The sequence below is a fragment of the Pseudorca crassidens genome, chromosome 4 (genome assembly GCF_039906515.1).
Source record: "Pseudorca crassidens isolate mPseCra1 chromosome 4, mPseCra1.hap1, whole genome shotgun sequence".
NCBI lineage: Eukaryota > Metazoa > Chordata > Mammalia > Artiodactyla > Delphinidae > Pseudorca > Pseudorca crassidens.
The window spans coordinates 21384813-21406482 of record NC_090299.1 but is presented as its reverse complement, the minus strand read 5'-3'; the positions used below and the strand labels follow the sequence as shown (position 1 = coordinate 21406482).

Here is a 21670-nt window from a genome sequence, read left to right as displayed (position 1 = left end):
GGACACCCAAACTGCCAGATGAGCCTCCACCAAAGTGTTAATATGACTCATAAGCAAATAAAATGGTTGTCGAACCATTTTTATTGTATCAATATAAAAATGTACAATACAATACAAAAAATATAGTATAATATGGTAGAAATAGAAGATAGAAGAGATACATTGTGGGTAGATTTTCTCAAACAGGCATATATGGAATCAAGAAAAAGAAAAAGTCAAATGAGATGAGCTGGGACCTTGGAAGGTCTTATTTTTCATTCAGTGATCTAAAGTGGTTTTCTTGGTTTAAGGTGCCTCATGTTCATTCTTCTGCCAGGAAATTAATTTATTTCTCGATAAGATCTGAGGATTGAATCCAGACTCAACAAAATCATGCAAATGTTGGGTAAAAAGAGTTCTCAAGTGAGATATTATAGGAAATAAAGAAAAAGGAAGGGTCAGGTGTGACTGTGGAGATTCTAATCTTCAGTGACTTAGAAAATTGTAGACAGGTAGCTGGGTGGACCCGTGTGAGATGGGGCCTTGGCATCATCCTGCCGTTGTGCCTTTTTGTAAATCACTATCACTCTCACTGGCTTGGATTCAAGAGGTTGTTTTGTTGTCACCGATGAAATAAAAAACAAAGTTGTCTTAGTATGAGCATATTCTCAGATATTAGGCTCATCTAAATTCCTCATTAAATGGATTTTCCTAAAGATTTCCTCAAAGCAGTGAGGTAAATGTCATAAAACCAAGAAATGTTAAAAATATGAAGGGACTCATGATACATGTCCTCAGGTTCTGTATCTAAGTGCTGCCTTATAAAATGGACTGCTACCAGTTAGCTTGATTAGATAGGCTCAAACAGTACTCGCTCTAATCTCTTGGGAACTTCTACTAGCCCTATTAATTGCTTTTTTACGAATTTATTTTACATCCATTATCTTACTTAATCTTTACAACAATCCTTAGATTTAGACATTATTTTTATTCACATTTTAGAGATCAAGAAACTGAAACTGAGCTAGAATAACTGGCCAAACTTAATGCAGTTGGTAAATAGAGGCACATGAGGTTATAGTCTGGAAAGGCTGTTTGACATTAAGTCAAGTCCTTGTTTTCTCAATGATGCTGGTTATTTTCAACCTGTTTCAAAGGCACTGGGAACCTGTGGTGCCTCAGGGACCACTGACCAGAAAAAGGAGAGAGAGGGGAATAAACCAGGCAGTGCTCTGGGCCCCTCACTCTAGTTTCAGCCAGAGCACATCTGATATATATGAATCCCATTTAAAGTTTTGTTTGAAAAAATTCTCAAATGCTGTATTATACCGTGATGTCTCCTAATGCTGTACTAGCAACTTCTTGAAGTCAGACCTGTCTTATCCTTTCTTTGGTTTCACAACAGTGTGAAACCTCCCCTGACCTGGAGCAGATGGAAATCATTGCCCTTGGGATGTGCTTTGGGCTCCAGGACAGCACAGTCTAAGGACCTCCCATGACCCCCTGGTAGCCTTGCTGTCTTTGTCATCAAAGCCAATTAAGTATTCACAGTACCTGCAGCCTTCTCACTGTTATCAGTGATATCACTGTTATTACAACTCATTGAGCTCTCTTCAAAGAGGGAAGTGATATCTTCTCCAAATATCTTGAGGCAGTTTTCAGTGAGAAACTGTACAAAAGAAATCTGTAACACAAAAGGGCAAAAAACAGGGTGTTATTTTACGGCATAGTTATAAATCACATTTCATATGTGAATCTTGGCTCTAACAAAAATGCAGAATAATTCTGAGAAAAATTCAGACTTGATTAAAATAAATAAATAAGTATATATATATATATATACACACACACACACACACACACACACACACACACACACACACACACACACTAGTTTCCTCTACGAAATAACTGATACTTTCAAGAGTATTTTGGGCACAGATTTTAAAATTCTTTTAATCAGTGGGCTAAAATTATAATTTGTGGCCTAATTTAAGTAGCTAACATTTTTGTAATGATGGTTACATCTTTAAAACTAGGATAATTTTCAAGTAACCCACATAGGATATTTGGGGCAAAGATGTATATTCTCTTATTAAATTTTATTTATTTATTTTTATTTAAGAACTTTTGCAGTTTTATTGAGATATAATTTATTATAAAATCTTATTAAAATTTATAAAGTATCCAATACACAAAAACTTGTGAAATTCACTTAAGAAATATCTGAAATGTGGGAAGCAGAGATTTCTGTGGAAGGAAGCAGCTGGAGAGAAAACATGTGATGTGTTTTTCTGACTGCGTTGCCTTGCCTCATGCTTGCTCTGGGTAAGCTTGGGGAAGAGCTGTGTTCTTATTAGGCATGTTGTGGCTCTATTAGGATGTTCTGAAATCTTTTACTAGTTTCTTCATCCTGCAGTGGAGGCAAAATAGTGGCCAAGTAATTTTCTGAATGAGCCACAACTGGCAGAGCGAGGCCAGTATGTGTGGAGCCATGGGTGCTCATATTGCCCAAGCCACCTAGGATGTGCCAGCAGTGACCAGAGCAGCTAGGTGTTGTCATCACTGTGCAGTGATGAAACCGTGGCTTGGAAACCTTGCCCAAGTTTACACATCCCTTAGTGATTAGGCTGAGAGTTGAACCTTGGCTCTCAGACTCCAAAGCCCAAGGTTCTTTTCTATCATATCATCCTACTCTCATCTCTCTATTCTTTAGTCTCCTGGATGAGAAAGGAGAAGTGACTCAGCTGCTCTTAATTTCCAGCTTAACAACCCACCTTCCCATACCCCACCAGAGTAGGACTCTGCCACTCCAGGGGAATGCAATTAAAACGCGCACTTTAAAAAACTGGTCCATCAGAGTTAATACCGCAAACTTCAGGTTCAACGTGGGGACTCTGCCCCACAAGGCATAAAAATGAGAGATCTCATTACCTTTTTTGTGAAGTTGTTTTCTAATTCTGAGCTGCCAGAATTAGACGGGCAAAGAATGCTTCGGGCTGTACACACTGATAAAGTGTAAACTGTCATCTGATTGGATGAGGAATGTTGCGTAACACTCCAAAAAGGTATCACAAGAGAACTACATTGCTTTTGGCAGCTGGTCTAAAAGACTAAAGACAGAAAAATGTACTTCTAAATGAAGCAAGTCATTTTGCTTAGGAAGTGGAAAGACAAAGAGAACGGAGTACTTCTTTGCATACCATGTACACAGTCCACTCTCAGAGTTCCAGGAATGAATGCATACAAAAATGTTTCATTGAACTTAATTCCTGAACCAGGTAAGAACTTCTCTGGTTAGTTATGTGTTTGACAAAGTTAAGATCATACCACTGGCAGATTGATCCTTTAGCATCTCTTTTTAGACCAGTGGATTTCATCTCCAGCAATTTCATGTATTCAGGTGTAAAATGGTCAAGGATTCCATATTAATAAGATGAGGAGAAAAACACGAATTCAATATCAACAGTAAGGCATGCATCTATTTTTAAACTGGCTTCCTGGGTATGATCAAGTGAAACCCTCTGACATTGGTCATTATTTTAGTGGACAAAGCTGTAAATTATAAGCTAATATTTTCCTAAGAGTATTGCATCATTACCTCTGGGTTGCAGTTATTTTCTCCTCCTCATTCCCTTGATCAATAACACCAAGCCATTTATCATAGAGACTGACTGAAAATACACTTCCGTGGATATTTTGAAGAAAATTCTTACACAGATAAAAAATATATATTATTTTTATGATAAGTACGTTGGAGAAATTACAGAGAAAACATTGAGTTGGAAAATTCAGTTCAGTCCCCACTTCCTTCTCAACTACACAAACTGTGATCCACACAGAGCTTGGCTCTGGTTATCCACTGACTTGCACATCCAGAAGCATTGCTTGGATTTTCTCTAACTAAAATTAGAAGCGTAAAATTAGAAGCATAAAAGTAGACTCTGGGCTGTAGTGAGAATGACGCTAAAGCCCCTTCCATCACCTGGAACCTACTCATGTTAGCACACTAGTACAAACTGACAAGGTCTGGTGACTCATCTAAATCCTAAATCCTATTAGTTTCTTGAAAAGAAATGGACATACCCATTTTGCTTGTACTTTAGACACAATGTTTGCTCTTAATTCAAGCAAAAAAAGTTCTGAAACAAAAAAATAACCAAAAAACACACCTCCAACATGCTCTTGCACACATATTAAGAGAGAACTGGGCTTTCTGACTTGAGGTATGTATGTATGCTCCTTGGGGAAAAAAACTAATAATAGCTCCAGTCTTCCTTTTTTTAACTATATAAAAGTTCAGTTCTGCAGACTTTTAAGCAGTAGGTGTTAGAAATATATCAAAATCCCCAGTGGGAACTACATGTTACCCCTTACAACTCCTTGAATGGAACACGTCCTCCCAAAAAAGGAAATTAAAAATTTGGATATATTGCAACTTCTGAGTATCAGGGCTAGAGATATGCAAATGTAAGCTTCCTAAGTGGAGGCCTGGAAAATTCATAACTTTAGAGGGCTGATGAACAAGTCTTAATATCATAGAATTGGGCCTATTAAAATTTATGAAGTCATAATCTTCTGTGTAAGACTGAGGGGAAATTAGTGCGTTGCCTTGCTAGTTTCAAAAGCACACCTTGCTTCCACTGGTCTTAATATGTAGCCCGACTTCTCTTAATAGTAGCTTGCTCAGGAGATGCTTCTAGGCAACTGTCATGATTATAATCCAGTAAGTGTTACTTTTATTGAGCTGCTGTTTGTGCCAGGCACTCTTTTGAGTCCTGGGAACAGAGCAGTGGAGACAATGGACAAAGTCTTTGTCCTCTCGTACCTTTACTGTGTTACTGGTATACAATACCCACTCACGATCATTAGGTTTTTCACTGTTTCCTAAGGAGTGGCCCCAATATACGTGGAGAGAGGAAGCACTCCAGCTTTGGCTGGTTCTGGGAGTCTGGGAGGGTGCAGCAGGGCCTTTGCCTCATGGGTACCAAACTACATGCATTTGGAGTGTGTGTCTCCTCTCTTTCCTGGACCCCGTTCTGTAGAGTCCATTGGTGAGGCTGAGTGTGGTTAAGCCAGAACATGACATGTGCAGAATATGCCAGGGGTATCTGCTGTTGGATCTCTGTTTATAGATAGTTTAATGGCAAACTCAATGTGGTACTGATGATATATTCATTTCTGATTTAGACCAACTCTCTGGTTAGTGTGACACATGGTATTATACAAAGCCAAGGTTGCAAAGTTTGATTCCCCACCAAGATCAGTCAACTTTAGGAAGAGAAAACGTTGTGAATGTCTAAGAACTGTGGCCGTGAGTAGCTACCCTCTTGCTAGTCTGTGCTTATAACATGGAAATAGGCAAGAGCCTACTAACTTTTGCTAGAAAATCATGTCAGTTCCATGTGTGCACCCTACGGAGGGCAATACTCATCTTGCTATTTGCATACCTAGTGTGCGTTATTATGGTGCTAGTGTAGTAGGGGCCAACTCTAAGTCATTTCTGAACTGTTGCTATTTATCATATAGTCAGATTACAATCAAACATTAACAGGGGACAAGGAAAGACCAAATGTTACTGAGTTTCTAAGATCATTTTAATAAACTGTTTACAGTCATTACTACATTAACGTATTTTTGTTCAGAGCTGCTAACAAGTACCAACATGGATTGATTAAATTTTTCTGTTCTGTTATTCCCCTGGTAGAAATGTAACTAGACACTTGTGATTTAGCTGTATCATTTCAAACTCAATCTATTTTTGTATAAATCCATTGAAGTTTCAGAATTCCAAACTGATTTTGACTGCTGCACCCACTTTAAAAGTCAGATTTATAAGAAGAGGCATGTGGTAGGAGCTGGTTACCATGTAACTATAACCACGGGTGGTGGGTTAAACTACCAATATCAACAAAGGATGCCAAAGGTGGTAAAAGGAGGAAAAAGGAGGAACAAAGGGTGGAGTCATCCCTACACTAATTTTAAAGTAAAAGGCATTAAGAGACAGGGGAAGGAAGGATGATGAAGGGATCAGGTGTCCTCACTGAGCATTTTTTGATTCATTGTAAGGCAAATGTTTACTTACTGTGGTAAACTTGTGTAACTATTTCCAAAAGCTTAATATGAATTTTCTTTAATATGAACTTTGCCTTCATTAGGAAGGTGGCGAGGAAGTCATCAAAAGCAGGAAGCTTGTTTTGGTAAACACTCTGTATGTGTAAGTGTGTGTTTTGAAATTTATTATTTTTATTCTTTTGCATGGAGTGTTCAGGAATGAAGATGGGGAGGGTGTTGTGTGATGAAAAAGGAAAGTATATCTAACATTGTGGGGCTTTTAACACCCAAAGTAGCTTCCTTCAGTTTTGACTTTGTCAAGTGTTTTTATATTATGCCTATTACGGTTCTTGGGCAGTCATGATGAAGGACCAGTCATATAGCTTCAGAGTTACTCTGTGTGTGGATAATGCTAGAACGTTCCCTACCTTTAAGATGGATGCTACCATAAGAACGGATTCATCATCCAAGTTCACTTTGTCCCCAGAGTTTAGTTTCTCCTTTAGGGCTCTGCATGATTTTATACTGGCTGATTTTCTGAAGATGCCTTCTGTGAGAGGCCCTTTTTGATTGATAAAGGAAAGCATATGCTATAGGGAAGAAAAGAAAACTATGTGGCATTTCCTATCTGCAAGCCCGGAGCACAAGCTTGCCCCCTTTTTGACAGAGCTGGGGTGTATGAGGGTACAGTGCTAGAGTTGGAAGGACTGAAGTCCATTTGAAATTTTTCTTCAGTGTTTCCAAATATATTTTCTACCCAACAATCCATTTTACATTCGTACACTGAAACATTTTAAACAGTTGTTTAATCAGACTTTCCTTTTTAGTAAATTTACACTGTTAAATCAAACTTCTCTGCTTTGAGGCCTTTGTAGAATCCCCCTCTCCTCCTTCACTGTTCCTTTCTCATTATTCCCTAGTATAGATGCTCTTTACTAAGTGTAGAAATCTTTTTGCCATACTAATTTCCCATTTGTTTATTCTCCTTTCAGTGACCGTACACCCCATTTCTACTCCCTGTATTTCCTCCCCTCTTTTAAGACAGGCTCAAAACCCCTCTCCTCCTTCTCTGATCATACTCCCTTCTCATCTGTCTTTCATTTCCTTTTGTTGTGTCTTCATGTCCTCTGCTTACAGAGTAGAGAGGTAACAGATATTGGAGTCAGGTAATCCAAGGAATCTGGAATCTGTTACGCTACTCATCTGCTATATGACTTCGGGCACAGCACATACTTTACTGAGGCTTTTTTGTTTTTCACTTATGAAGTGGGGAAGATGATAATCATAGTTACCCCCTAAATTTGCTGTGAAAAGTGCAAGGACTGGGGTAGTAGCTAGCATGTAACTATCAAAAGTGTGATAAATTTCTTCACATATAGCATAAGATTCCCTGCATGTGGTATAGTGCTTGGAGAGCGCTGACAATTCAGTATGCTAATTTGATAGAACACAGGTCAAACTCTGACTTGCATCTGACGCAGTCTGTCAGGATTAAATGACTCATACTTGCCAGGGGATGAGTCTTTATGCTTAAGCACTTGAATTACAAATGAAATCTATGTGAGATATTTTGAGTCATAAGATTGAGTAAACTCAGCTGAAGGAGACTTGAGACTGAGTGTGGAGTTCAAGGAAGGAGATGAGAGAATCTGAGGATGAGGTGGACTCTCAGATTCCACAGAGCCCATTTTCACTGATCTGAGCAGGTGCAGGTGGGTCTTTGCTGAAACCAGTGGAATGGACAAGAGTATCTTTTCCTGTTGTATTTGCCTCATGACTCTGCAGTACCTAAATCAGATCTTATTCTTTGAAGTAATACTAACAAAACTCAGTCAAAGCCAGGGGCTGTCTAATGACTTCTCCGCTTGAGGATAGAGTTGGATGAGAACACTTGCGCTCTCAGAGCTCCCCTCCTCAGGAGGGCTACAGAAGACCAAGATGAGACCTAGCAGAATTGGGGCGGGCGGGTGGTCATTATCTCACACGTCCTCGAGAGAAGCTCCGAAGAGCTGATTTGGCTTTGTGGGTGGTGGAACTGGGCACTGGTTGTCCTCACGAGTGCTGGAGCTCCGCCAAAAGGCCCAGTTTTTTTTTTTTTCCCCAGTACACGGGCCTCTCACTGTTGTGGTCTCTCCCGTTGCGGAGCACCAGGCTCCGGACACGCAGGCTCAGCGGCCATGGCTCACGGGCCCAGCCACTCCACGGCATGTGGGATCTTCCCAGACCGGGGCACGAACCCATGTCCCCTGCACCGGCAGGCGGACCCTCAACCACTGCACCACCAGGGAAGCCCCTTTCCCTTGTTTTAATCCCTCTTTTTTCACTGACTACACTGAACATATTTGCTAATCCAAGAGTATGTATTATTATTTCTAGCTAACTTGCTACAGTAACTATTTTAGGAAAGGTGTAATCTGTTTATCAAAAACCTCAAGAGCAATGCTCGTAAACTCAGCTTGAGAAATAGCAAAGTACAGGTGGTTTAGTCAGTGAAGACTTGAAGAGTCTGAGTGTGATTGTCTCATTTTCTTTATGATGCTGAGGAAAGTTGTGGGCACAGAGCAGGTATTAAATAAATGTACTTGGCTTCAGAGGCATGGCTGGATTGTAGAAGATTCTCACAAAATGGAGACTATTTAGTAGTTAGGATAGAACAGAGGACTTCAAGACTGGAATATGAAAAATAATGTATGAGAAAAAGAAATTCCAGTTTTGTGTTGCTTTCATACCTAAGTAAGTAAAGAGTAAGTAAATAAATATCTTCAAGATAACTCTGTTTGTCAAGTGAAGAAAGCAAAGAAGAAAAATTCACATTTCTCTCCCCAACTAGACCACAAATTACTGAATGAAAAGATGTTATCAGTGCTTGGGATAGAGTAAGTGCTTGGAATTATTTAATAAATCCATGAATAAATATTGCATGGTATTTTCACTTTTAAGGGTATTTAAGCTTAAGACTGATCAACCATTACTTTGAGACTTTAGGGTCACAATTTTGAACCCAATCATCCCCATCTTAGGTTTTCCCTGACACTTAACCAGTGAGTAGGTATGAGGCCTCTTTCTTGCCAGAACTGACCCACAGCTGGTAATCTTTCTCAGAGCCCTTGGAGACAAAAGGAACTATGTGTCACAGCAAATCTTCCCAGTAGGTACTTGAAAACACATTTCCTTAGCATTTCTGTACTTCCAAAAAAAAGAATTTGGGCTAGTATAAATGCTATTTGGTCCATAGGGGTGGCTACAATTTTTTGAGTTAATAGTGCTGATTTCAGTAACCCCTGTCCCTCTCGCAGCCTCCAATGGACCGTCTGAGATTCTTGTCCTTTTTGATAAAGGGTGGGAATCTATGGAACCACATGCAATCAGCCCCTCACTTTGTGGGCGGCCCATGGCATAAAAAAATCATGGTAATGCTCCTTCACGCTGGAGGAGTCCTGCTTTCTGCTGTCTCTGCTGCTAAAATTCTTCAGCAGACTCCTTGGAGACTGTTGGCTTTTGCCTTCAAATGTCCCTGCTCAGGCAAGCATGTTGTCCAGAGAGTCACATACTCTGCCATGACTATTTCTGAGCAAATTAAAACTTGAAAGGCATCATTAAGGGACTTCCCTGGTGGTCCAGTGGTTAGCACTCTGTGCTTCTAATGCAGGGGGCCCAGGTTCGATCCCTGGACAGGGAACTGGATCCCACATGCTGCAACTAATAGCCTGCATGCTGCAAGTAAGATTCCCACATGCCGCAACTGAAAAGATCCCACGTGCTGCAACTAAAGATCCCTCATGCTGCACCGAAGATCCCATGTGCCGTAACTAAGACCCAGCGCAGGCAAATCAATAAATAAATATTAAAAAAAAAAGAAAGGCATCATTAGCTCAGCAACCATGAGCAAAAGGAGACAAATACCCAAGAGGCCTTGAGTAGATGGCAGAGTAAATTCAGCCCACTTGCTTTGATGTAGACAAGCGCCACTCAAGGGAAAGAAGGGACAAGGGCTCTAACCTAGAGATTAAGTCAGATGCAGAAGACAATTAACTCCCAGCAGAATCACTGCCTAGGAATACTGGATATCCCATTTGAAACAAGTCTAAATTATAAAGACTGCTGAATTAAAGAGGAGAGGAAATGTTTGAAATAGAGTTGTTGGTGATAGGTACTATGTATGCTTGCCCTTGACTCCTGATTAAAAATCATGGCCTTGCTGAGAAAGGAGGCAGGGTCCTGGTATGGAAGCAGTCTCACTCACAGACACACACACACGGCTAAATCTGCTCAAAATTGTATTGCAAATAAGAAGTGAGAGCTAATAAAAATCTTTTTTTTTTTTTTTTTTTCTTGCGGTACGCGGGCCTCTCACTGTTGTGGCCTCTCCCGTTGCGGAGCACAGGCTCCCGACGCGCAGGCTCAGCGGCCATGGCTCACGGGCCCAGCCACTCTACGGCATGTGGGATCTTCCCAGACCGGGGCACGAACTCGTGTCCCCTGCATCGGCAGGCGGACTCTCAACCACTGCGCCACCAGGGAAGCCCAAAATCTTTTCTTTTACGGTAAAGATTGGAAAAACTATGTTGGAATCCCTTAAATCAGGAATACGTGTATAGGCATATAACCCCAATTTCATTAAAATAGAAATTTTTTCTTGTCTGGTGAGATTGATCACTTTAAGCAAAGGAAAATTACAAAATGAAATAAAATGAGCTCTAACATTAATCTCACCAACCTTATCCCTAAAACCACTCTCTTCTAAGATTTAATTCTTATTCAGGACATATATATCAAATAGGTTAGAAGTCAACGCAGAGGGGTGCTTTACTCAGTGCATATAAATTCAGTTTTATTTAAAATGTATTATTAAATTCAATTTTTACAGAAATCATTGGTTTCTTATACCAAATTCTGGCTGACCTGAGTCTTTAAGGGGCTTTATTATACCATTGAGTCAGACAAAACTTAAATACAAATATTGTCATTATGTCATATCACAATATCAAGACATTTTCACATTTATAAATATATTCACATATATATCTACTTATATATATAAATTTTATATATTTATATATAATTTTATATAGGGAGCCATGCTTTACAAGTGCTTTCTTCAGTTCTGTCCATCTGAATGCCCCTTGCCCTCTCTTTTCCCTTATGCACCCTCATCCCCAAACATAGCCATGTCTTTCACCAAAAAATTTTCAACAAGCCATAACAGTCCTATCAAAACATAAAGGAGAACAGACACTTGAAAGCAAAACAAGATGAAAGTGATGTGTACACAAATGCCCCCAGATCCATGGTTTTATTCAGAACTTGTCTTCTTTACCAGTTCACAAGAAGCATTAGCTATCTCATTCTCAGGACCTGCAACAAGGGGATGTAGCTTCTAGCCAGGTGGTCTTTATGTCAAATTTACAACAAAAGATACATTTAGGATTTCTCATGCTGAGATTGAGTCCTCAGATGGCAATCAGGGTAAATGGGGATGGGATGGGAGGAATCAGGAAAGAAGATACAGAAAGCAAGGTCCAATAGAGGAGGAAATATTTAGAATCTTATTGTCTAGGTATATAATGTATACAGTAAAGTGCATGTTTTCATAGCACTCTAAAATTATAGCCCGAGTTCATTATGCTATGACTTACAATTCACACAGAATTTAAAATGGAAATACAACACTCATGTATAGGCTAATAACATAGCTTTGCTGCCTTCAACTTCTGAACTTAGGGGCACCAAATATGACTTACATATCTGTAATAATTAGCTGTCTTATGATGGTAGGTACATCATACACACACAAACACACGAATCTCAAAAATCAAAGTTGGTTTTTAACTAAAAATAACTTGCAGGTAACTTACAGTTATTCCTAGCTTTGAAAGTGACATGTTGATAACATCATTCACTGTGTCTGAATTTGTTACTGTTATAGTTACAGACTGCAAAAAAGAAGCAAGAAAAATTGCTATAAATTAAAAAGAATTAAACAGGTGAGTAAGTAATTATTGTTAAATTATTATCCATATTCTAAAGGCAAAGCTTGTATTCAGGTAATGACAAAGTAAAGCACATGTAGAACACAAACCCCTAATTATAGTTTTCCATTCCTTTATATAACATGAAGTTAGTAGAAAGCATTTCAGTAAAACAGAAAGGATTTGTTGGCACACAAAATATAACAGCTTGGGACTTCCCTGGTGGTGCAGTGGTTAAAAATCCGCCTGCCAATGCAAGGGACACAGGTTCGAGCCCTGGTCTGGGAAGATCCCACATGCCACGTAGCAACTAAGCCCGTGTGCCACAACTACTGAGCCTGTGTGCCACAACTACTGAGCTGCGTGCCACAACTACTGAAGCCCGTGTGCCTAGGCCCCGTGCTCTGCAACAAGAGAAGCCACCACAATGATAAGCCTGTGCACCACAGCAAAGAGTAGCGCTGCAACTAGAGAAATCCCAGGCGCGGCAACGAAGACCCAACGCAGCCCAAAAAAAAAAAAAATTATATATATATATATATATATATATATATATATATATATATATATATATATATATATAACAGCTCAAGCAAGAAAGAGGTAGACTGAGAATTCTGAGAAGGCAAATGGGCTGGTCATCAGCACCTTAGCGCTTTTTCCATAATGGAGGAGGAATAGTTTAAAAAGGAGCTGGACTCTGTTCTCTCTTCCTGAGTTGTGTTTTTTTTTTTTTTTTTTTTTTTTTTAACATCTTTATTGGGGTATAATTGCTTTACAATGGTGTGTTAGTTTCTGCTTTATAACAAAGTGAATCAGTTATACATATACATATGTTCCCATATCTCTTCCCTCTTGCGTCTCCCTCCCTCCCACCCTCCCTATCCGACCCCTCCAGCTGTCACAAAGCACCAAGCCAATATCCCTGTGCCATGCGGCTGCGTCCAACTAGCTATCTACCTTACTACGTTTGTTAGTGTGTATATGTCCATGACTCTCTCTCGCCCTGTCACAGCTCACCCTTCCCCCTCCCCATAACCTCAAGTCCGTTCTCTAGGAGGTCTGCATCTTTATTCCTGCCTTACCCCTAGGTTCTTCATGACATTTTTTTTTTTCTTAAATTCCATATATATGTGTTAGCATACGGTATTTGTCTCTCTCTTTCTGACTTACTTCACTCTGTATGACAGACTCTAGGTCTATCCACCTCATTACAAATAGCTCAATTTCGTTTCTTTTTATGGCTGAGTAATATTCCATTGTATATATGCGCCACATCTTCTTTATCCATTCATCCGATGATGGGCACTTAGGTTGTTTCCATCTCTGGGCTATTGTAAATAGAGCTGCAATGAACATTTTGGTACATGACTCTTTTTGAATTTCGGTTTTCTCAGGGTATATGCCCAGTAGTGGGATTGCTGGGTCATATGGTAGTTCTATTTGTAGCTTTTTAAGGAACCTCCATACAGTTCTCCATAGTGGCTGGACCAATTCACATTCCCACCAGCAGTGCAAGAGTGTTCCCTTTTCTCCACACCCTCTCCAGCATTTATTGTTTCTAGACTTTTTGATGATGGCCATTCTGACTGGTGTGAGATGATATCTCATTGTAGTTTTGATTTGCATTTCTCTAATGATTAATGATGTTGAGCATTCTTTCATGTGTTTGTTGGCAGTCTGTATATCTTCTTTGGAGAAATGTCTATTTAGGTCTTCTGCCCATTTTTGGATTGGGTTGTTTGTTTTTTTGTTATTGAGCTGCATGAGCTGCTTGTAAATTTTGGAGATTAATCCTTTGTCGGTTACTTCATTTGCAAATATTTTCTCCCATTCTGAGGGTTGTCTTTTGGTCTTGTTTATGGTTTCCTTTGCTGTGCAAAAGCTTTGAAGTTTCATTAGGTCCCATTTGTTTATTTTTGTTTTTATTTCCATTACTCTAGGAGGTGGGTCAGAAAGGATCTTGCTGTGATTTGTGTCATAGAGTGTTCTGCCTATGTTTTCCTCTAAGAGTTTGATAGTTTCTGGCCTTATATTTAGGTCTTTAATCCATTTTGAGCTTATTTTTGTGTATGGTGTTAGGAAGTGATCTAATCTCATACTTTTACATGTACCTGTCCAGTTTTCCCAGCACCACTTATTGAAGAGGCTGTCCTTTCTCCACTGTACATTCCTGCCACCTTTATCAAAGATAAGGTGTCCATATGTGCATGGGTTTATCTCTGGGCTTTCTATCCTGTTCCATTGATCTATCTTTCTGTTTTTGTGCCAGTACCATACCGTCTTGATAACTGTAGCTTTGTAGTATAGTCTGAAGTCAGGGAGCCTGATTCCTCCAGTTCCTTTTTTCGTTCTCAAGATTGCTTTGGCTATTCGGGGTCTTTTGTGTTTCCATACAAATTGCAAAATTTTTTGTTCTAGTTCTGTGAAAAATGCCAGTTGTAGTTTGATAGGGATTGCATTGAATCTGTAGATTGCTTTGGGTAGTATAGTCATTTTCACAATGTTGATTCTTCCAATCCAAGAGCATGGTATATCTCTCCATCTATTTGTATCATCTTAATTTCTTTCATCAGTGTCTTATAATTTTCTGCATACAGGTCTTTTGTCTCCTTAGGTAGGTTTATTCCTAGATATTTTATTCTTTTTGTTGCAGTGGTAAATGGGAGTGTTTTCTTGATTTCACTTTCAGATTTTTCATCATTAGTATATAGGAATGCCAGAGATTTCTGTGCATTAATTTTGTATCCTGCCACTTTACCAAATTCATTGATTAGCTCTAGTAGTTTTCTGGTAGCATCTTTAGGATTCTCTATGTATAGGATCATGTCATCTGCAAACAGTGACAGCTTTACTTCTTCTTTTCCGATTTGGATTCCTTTTATTTCCTTTTCTTCTCTGATTGCTGTGGCTAAAACTTCCAAAACTGTGTTGAATAAGAGTGGTGAGACTGGGCAACCTTGTCTTGTTCCTGATCTTAGTGGAAATGCTTTCAGTTTTTCACCATTGAGGATGATGTTTGCTATGGGCTTGTCATATATGGCCTTTATTATGTTGAGGAAAGTTCCCTCTCTGCCTACTTTCTGCAGGGTTTTTATCATAAATGGGTGTTGAATTTTGTCAAAAGCTTTCTCTGCATCTATTGAGATGATCATGTGGTTTTTCTTCTTCAATTTGTTAATATGGTTTATCACATTGATAGATTTGCTTATATTGAAGAATCCTTGCATTCCTGGAATAAACCCCACTTGATCATGGTGTAAGATCCTTTTAATGTGCTGTTGGATTCTGTTTGCTAGTATTTTGTTGAGGATTTTTGCATCTATGTTCATCAGTGATATTGGCCTGTAGTTTTCTTTCTTTGTGACATCCTTGTCTGGTTTTGGTATCAAGGTGATGGTGGCCTTGTAGAAGGAGTTTGGGAGTGTTCCTCCCTCTGCTATATTTTGGAAGAGTTTGAGAAGGATAGGTGTTAGCTCTTCTCTAAATGTTTGATAGAATTCGCCTGTGAAGCCATCTGGTCCTGGGCTTTTGTTTGTTGGAAGATTTTTAATCACAGTTTCAATTTCAGTGCTTGTGATTGGTCTGTTCATATTTTCTATTTCTTCCTGATTCAGTCTTGGCAGGTTGTGCATTTCTAAGAATTTGTCCATTTCTTCCAGATTGTCCATTTTATTGGCATAGAGTTGCTTGTAGTAATCTCTCATGATCTCTTTTATTTCTGCAGTGTCAGTTGTTACCTCTCCTTTTTCATTTCTAATTCTATTGATTTGAGTCTTCTCCCTTTTTTTCTTGATGAGTCTGGCTAGTGGTTTATCTATTTTGTTTATCTTCTCAAAGAACCAGCTTTTAGTTTTATTGATCTTTGCTATTGTTTCCTTCATTTCTTTTTCATTTATTTCTGATCTGATTTTTATGATTTCTTTCCTTCTGCTAGCTTTGGGGTTTTTTTGTTCTTCTTTCTCTAATTGCTTGAGGTGCAAGGTTAGGTTGTTTATTCGAGATGTTTCCTGCTTCTTATGGTGGGCTTGTATTGCTATAAACTTCCCCCTTAGAACTGCTTTTGCTGCATCCCACAAGTTTTGGGTCGTTGTGTCTCCATTGTCATTTGTTTCTAGGTATTTTTTTATTTCCTCTTTGATTTCTTCAGTGATCACTTCATTATTAAGTAGTGTATTGTTTAGCCTCCATGTGTTTGTATTTTTTACAGATCTTTTCCTGTAATTGATCTCTAGTCTCATGGCGTTGTGGTCAGAAAAGATACTTGATACAATTTCAATTTTCTTAAATTTACCAAGGCTTGATTTGTGACCCAAGATATGATCTATCCTGGAGAATGTTCCATGAGCACTTGAGAAAAATGTGTATTCTGTTGTTTTTCGATGGAGTGTCCTATAAATATCAATTAAGTCCATCTTGTTTAATGTATCATTTAAAGCTTGTGTTTCCTTATTTATTTTCATTTTGGATGATCTGTCCATGGGTGAAAGTGGAGTGTTTAAGTCCCCTACTATGAATGTGTTACTGTCGATTTCCCCTTTTATGGCTGTTAGTATTTGCCTTATGTATTGAGGTGCTCCTATGTTGGGTGCATAAATATTTACAATTGTTATATCTTCTTCTTGGATCGATCCCTTGATCATTATGTAGTGTCCTTCTTTGTCTCTTTTAATAGTCCTTATTTTAAAGTCTATTTTGTCTGATATGAGAATTGCTACTCCAGCTTTCTTTTGGTTTCCATTTGCATGGAATATCTTTTTCCATCCCCTCACTTTCAGTCTGTATGTGTCTCTAGGTCTGAAGTGGGTCTCTTGTAGACAGCATATATATGGGTCTTGTTTTTGTATCCATTCAGCTAATCTGTGTCTTTTGGTGGGAGCATTTAGTCCATTTACATTTAAGGTAATTATCGATATGTATGTTCCTATTCCCATTTTCTAAATTGTTTTGGGTTTGTTATTATAGGTCTTTTCCTTCTCTTGTGTTTCTTGCCTAGAGAAGATCCTTTAGCATTTGTTGTAACGCTGGTTTGGTGGTGCTGAACTCTCTCAGCTTTTGCTTGTCTGTAAAGGTTTTAATTTCTCCATCAAATCTGAATGAGATCCTTGCTGGGTAGAGTAGTCTTGGTTGCAGGTTTTTCTCCTTCATCACTTTCAGTATATCCTGCCACTTCCTTCTGGCTTGTAGGGTTTCTGCTGAGAGGTCAGCTGTTAACCTTATGGGGATTCCCTTATGTGTTATTTGTTGTTTTTCCCTTGCTGCTTTTAATATGCTTTCTTTGTATTTAATTTTTGACAGTTCGATTAATATGTGTCTTGGCATATTTCTCCTTGTATTTATCCTGTATGGGACTCTCTGTGCTTCCTGGACTTGATTAACTATTTCCTTTCCCATATTAGGGAAGTTTTCAACTATAATCTCTTCAAATATCTTCTCAGTCCCTTTCTTTTTCTCTTCTTCTTCTGGAACCCCTATAATTCGAATGTTGGTGCGTTTAATGTTGTCCCAGAGGTCTCTGAGACTGTCCTCAGTTCTTTTCATTCTTTTTTCTTTATTCTGCTCTGCAGTAGTTATTTCCACTATTTTATCTTCTAGGTCACTTATCCGTTCTTCTGCCTCAGTTATTCTGCTATTGATCCCATCTAGAGTACTTTTAATTTCATTTATTGTGTTGTTCATCGTTGCTTGTTTCATCTTTAGTTCTTCTAGGTCCTTGTTAACTGATTCTTGCATTTTGTCCATTCTATTGTCCATTCTATCTCCAAGATTTCGGATCATCCTTACTATCATTATTCTGAATTCTTTTTCAGGTAAGCTGCCTATTTCCTCTTCATTTGTTAGGTCTGGTGCATTTTTATCTTGCTCCTTTATCTGCTGTGTGTTTTTCTGTCCTCTCATTTTGCTTATCTTACTGTGTTTGGGGTCTCCTTTTTGCAGGCTGCAGGTTCGTAGTTCCTGCTGTTTTTGATGTCTGTCCCCAGTGGCTAAGGTTGGTTCAGTGGGTTGTGTAGGTTTCCTGGTGGAGGGGACTAGTGCCTGTGTTGTGGTGGATGAGGCTGGATCTTGTCTCTCTAGTGGGCAGGTTCACGTCTGGTGGTGTGTTTGGGGTGTCTGTGGCCTTATTATTATTTTAGGCAGCCTCTCTGCTAATGGGTGGGGTTGTGTTCCTGTCTTGCTAGTTGTTTGGCATAGGTTGTCCAGCACTGTGGCTTGCTGGTCGTTGAGTGAAGCTGGGTGCTGGTGTTAAGATGGAGGTCTCTGGGAGATTTTCGCCGTTTGATGTTATGTGGAGCTGGGAGGTCTCTTGTTGACCAGTGTCCTGAAGTTGCCACTCCTACCTCAGAGGCAGAGCCCTGACTCCTGGCTGGAGCACCAAGAGCTTTTCATCCACACGGCTCAGAATAAAAGGGAGAAAAAGTAGAGGGAATTAGTAGAAGTATGAGGAAAGAAAGAAGGAAAGGAGGGAAGGAAGGAAGGAAGAAAGAAAGAAGCAAAGAAGGAAAGAAGGAAAGAAAGGAGGGAGGGAAGGAGGGAGGAAGGAAGGAAGGAGGGAAAGAAGGAAAAAAGACAGAAAGAAAGAAGATACAGTAAAAATAAAATAAAGTATAATAAAATTATTGAATTAAAAAATTCTTATTTAGAAAAAAAAAAAAGGGACGGATAGAACCTTAGGACAAATGTTGGAAGCAAAGCTATACACACAAAATCTTACACAGAAGCATACACATACACCCTCACTAAAAGAGGTAAAGGGGGAAAAATCATAAATCTTGCTGTCAGAGACCACCTCTTCAATTTGGGATGATTCGTTGTCTAAAGGAGGGAAGGAAGGAAGGAAGGAAAGAAAGAAAGAAAGAAAGAACGAAGGTAAAGTATAATAACGTTATTAAAATTAAAATTGATTATTAAGAAAAAAATTTTTTTTAAAAAAACCATGGACGGATAGAACCCTAGGACAAATGGTGGAAGCAAGACTATACAGACAAGATCTCACACAGAAGTATACACATATACATTCACAAAAAGAGGAAAAGGGAAAAAAATCATAGGTCTTGCTCCTAAAGTCCACTTCCTTAATTTGGGATGATTGGTTGTCTATTCAGGTATTCCACAGATGCAGGGTACATCAAGTTGATTGTGGAGCTTTAATCCGCTGCTTCTGAGGCTGCTGGGAGAGATTTCCCTTTCTCTTCTTTGTTCTCACAGCTTCCAGGGGCTCAGCTTTGGATTTGGCCCTGCCTCTGCGTGTAGGTCGCTGGAGGGCGTCTGTTTTTTGCTCAGACAGGGCGGGGTTAAAAGAGCCGCTGATTCGGGGGCTCTGGCGCACTCAGGCCGGCTGGGCAGGAGGGGCACGGCGTGCGGGGCGGGCCTGCGGCGGCAAAGGCCAGCGTGACTTTGCACCAGCCTGAGGCCCGCTGTGCGTTCTCCCGGGGAAGTTGTCCTTGGATCCCGGGAACCCGGCAGTGGCGGGCTGCACAGGCTCCGCGGAAGAGGGGTGTGGAGAGTGACCTGTGCTCGCACACAGGCCCCTTGGTGGCGGCAGCAGCAGCCTTATCGTCCCCCGCCCGTCTCTGGGGTCCGCGCTTTCAGCCGCGGCTCGCGCCCGTCTCTGGGGTTCGCGCTTTTAGCCACGGCTCGCGCCCGTCTCTGGAGCTCCTTTAAGCAGCGTTCTTAAACCCCTCTCCTCACGCACCAGGAAACAAAGAGGGAAGAAAAAGTCTCTTGCCTCTTCGGCAGGTGCAGACTTTTCCCCGGACTCCCTCCCAGCTAGCCGTGGTGCACTAACCCCTACAGGCTGTGTTCAAGCCGCCAGCCCCAGTCCTCTCCCTGCGCTCCGGCCTCAGCTCGCAGCCCCGCCCGCCCCGGCGGGTGAGCAGACAAGCCTGTCGGGCTGGTGAGTGCCGGTCGGCACCGATCCTCTGTGCGGGAATCTCCCCGCTTTTCCCTCCGCACCCGTTGCTGTGCACTCCTCCGCGTCTCCGAAGCTCCCCCCTCCGCCCCCTGCAGTCTCCGCCCGCGAAGGGGCTTCCTAGTGTGTGGAAACTTTTCCTCCTTCACGGCTCCCTCCCACTGGTGCAGGTGCCGTCCCTATTCTTTTGTCTCTGTTTTTTCTTTTGCCCTACCCAGGTACGTGGGGAGTTTCTTGCCTTTTGGGAGGTCTGAGGTCTTCTGCCAGCGTTCAGTAGGTGTTCTGTAGGAGTTGTTCCACGTGTAGATGTATTTCTGGTGTATCTGTGGGGAGGAAGGTGATCTCCGCGTCTTACTCTTCCGCCATCTTCAAGGTCCCCCTTGGGAGACTTCTGAGTTGTGTTTTTATAGTATGGCTTTATTTCTTTGCAATTATGTAGTCAGTTAATTTCAACATTTTCCCCTATGTCTGTGTATTTGAAGATTTCTTTGAAACACAATTATCAGATAAAATTATTTTTCTACATAGTAATTCTAAAGGCATTATCAAGCTAAAACTATATGGCCAATGAGAAAGATAGACACATATCTGCTGGATTTTATAGATTTTTTTTTTTTTCTGATGTAGAGATCTATGTTTATTGACACCCAAGGTACTGTGTGGAAACTTCCAAATACACTGACCTGGAAAAAGTCATTTGAATAATTCTCTTCTTAGTGAAATACAGAGCCAAGATTATCCACTCCCTTGAAACCAAACCAAGGAGTTATCCAAAAGTCCAGAGCATAGTTTTGACTCTCCAGTAACACTGAGCACTTACCATATGCCAAGCACTGTTCTAAATATTTTATAAACATTATTTCATTTAACTGTAAACTACATCAGGTAGTCTTTATTAGCCCCATTTTACAGATGAGGAAACTCACAGAGTTTTCTGTTGCCAAAAGCAACAGAAACAGGGTTTGAACTCAGACAACCAAGCTCATGAGCCTGTGCTCGTAACCACTTGGCCTCCATGGGTGTTGACCTGTGGCTCCCTGAAGAACCCTCCTCCTCTTTCCTATCCTGAGCTTCATCTCTTCCCCCAGAGTCACCAGGCTTTCTGAAGGGATTATTCTTTTATTTGTGGAGTGAGATGATAAATCTCATGATATTATACTAACAAAGCTAGATGCTAGCTTGGAAATGTTCAAGCTGTATCACAACAAAGCTTTATACTACAGTGGATTCTCCTAGGGTCTCATTGTGTTTCTTCACACTCAGTCACAACTGAGTGAGATTTTCTCAGTGGAAGTTAGTTAGAAAGAATGAACCTAATGTAAACTGACTTGAGGAGAAGGGAGAGGAGGGCTGCAGTTTTCATTTCCATTGTGTATCCCTTACTATGGATCCCCCTCTCCTTTCCTTTACCTCAGCCTTATACTAGGGGGTAAGCCCCCATGGTTTGTGAAATTTATAGGATTCTAGGGAGATTTCTCCTATTCTAACACAGGGGTGTTGCCTTAGATGCTTAGGAGGAGGGGTTGTGTTATATTCTATAAGTGTCATCTCACGGATAAGTTAATAGTAATCGTCATCTTTTATCTAAATAAAATTCATTTTTCACTGTTTCTGTATTCTTCAATAACTGAATATGAGGATAGTGATGTCTAAAGACAGTGGACTAGGTACAGTCCCTTCCCATTTGTAAATTCTTCATGGGCCTCTACTAGTATTAATATCTTAATATTTATAAAGCAGATCCTGTTCTAAAAAAAAA

General features: G+C 40.2%; 1 non-coding gene and 1 pseudogene across 1 annotated transcript; one reads left to right on the top strand and one right to left on the bottom strand.

Moving 5' to 3' along the window:
- Nucleotides 1-229: 229 nt before the first annotated feature.
- On the bottom strand, nt 230-8100 carry LOC137223092 (rho GTPase-activating protein 20-like; annotated as a pseudogene).
- A 1539-nt stretch (nt 8101-9639) lies between these two features.
- On the top strand, nt 9640-9712 carry TRNAR-UCU (transfer RNA arginine (anticodon UCU)). Its single transcript has one exon. It is a non-coding gene; the product is annotated as a tRNA-Arg (tRNA).
- The last annotated feature ends 11958 nt before the right edge of the window (nt 9713-21670 follow it).